The following is a 1,369-nucleotide window of genomic DNA, read 5'->3' on the forward strand; positions in this document are numbered from 1 at the left end:
GAAATGTGGGATTTTAAAAAAATAAATACAGAGCAAAACAATACAAATGGCAACTATAATATAAATAAAAACAATGCAGAAAGGCAACAACTCAAAATAATCACCAAGTTCAGATGACTATAAATGTTAAAGATGATAGATATAGATAGACACAGTTGCTACACTTGTCAGTGTTGCTTGAGCTTTTTTTTTGTTATAGAGGAGGATTATAGGAAAATGGGAGGACATGTAGAGAAATGATTGTGATATGAAAACATAAAGATGTTGATCATCATTATGTTGGTGTTTTTTAAAAAAAAAAAAGATTCTCGGGACAGCTAGGTGGTGTAGTGGATAGACCACCGGCCCTGAAGTCAGGAGGACTTGAGTTCAAATCCAGCCTCAGACCAAACACTTAACACTTACTAGCTGTATGACCCTGGGCAAGTCACTTAACCCCAATTGCCTAAAAAAATAAAAAATAAAAGATTGTCAAAATAGTCAATTTGTTTCAAAATAGACACAATTTTACACAGTCCTATGTGTACAGGTAAAAAATCACAATTATCCTCAAATGCATAGTTTTTTCAGATCCAACAAACATTTCACAAAGCCTGCTAAAGATTACTGCTTGCTTAGTACTCAACAAGTGCCTGACACAGTGCTAGAATGGCCTTCTTTAACCCACAATCAAAAAGAAAAGAAAATGGACTTCTCTGTCTCAGTCGGAAATCTGATCCTTACAGAGCATTCTAGACCATGTGGATCTCTCGCCACAGAGGTTTCAGACCTAGGCTTGACTGGGCATCACCCCTTCACTTTTAGAAGAGAAGTCAAATGCCCTGGGTGAAAATGCTTCCATTATTCCCTCAGCACCTAAGGCCATCCAAAGGGTATTTGGACAAATTTTTCTAAGTGTGTCTTTATACACCTGGCACTCCAAAATTTCTCTAGCCTTCATCATAGACTCTCTCTCTCTCTCTCTCTTTCTATATATATATATATATATATATATATGTGTGTGTGTGTGTGTGTATACATTATATATACACATATACATGTATATATATATGTGTGTATATATCATAGACAATAGACCTTTAGAGGTCCAGGCAAATTTCCTCCCCTTATTCCAAAGCGTACCTGAAATTCCCCCCGATGGATTCCTGCCACAGCAAGGGCAATCCAGGTAGAACTGCGAACTCACTTAATATGACAAGTAACCTGTTAGAAAAAATAGCAAAGAAAGTCAAATACTTGGGTACTGGCAAATATTTGGATAAGTAAAACTTACTCTGTGAATTTGCAGGGCACATTGCTCTCATAATAAAGCAAACAAACTAGTTCTATTTGACTGCAAAAAGAGAAAAAAAAAGATGAATATCAGCTG

The sequence above is a fragment of the Vombatus ursinus genome, unplaced genomic scaffold, assembly GCF_900497805.2.
Source record: "Vombatus ursinus unplaced genomic scaffold, bare-nosed wombat genome assembly UNPS02009132.1, whole genome shotgun sequence".
In the NCBI taxonomy this organism is placed as follows: domain Eukaryota; kingdom Metazoa; phylum Chordata; class Mammalia; order Diprotodontia; family Vombatidae; genus Vombatus; species Vombatus ursinus.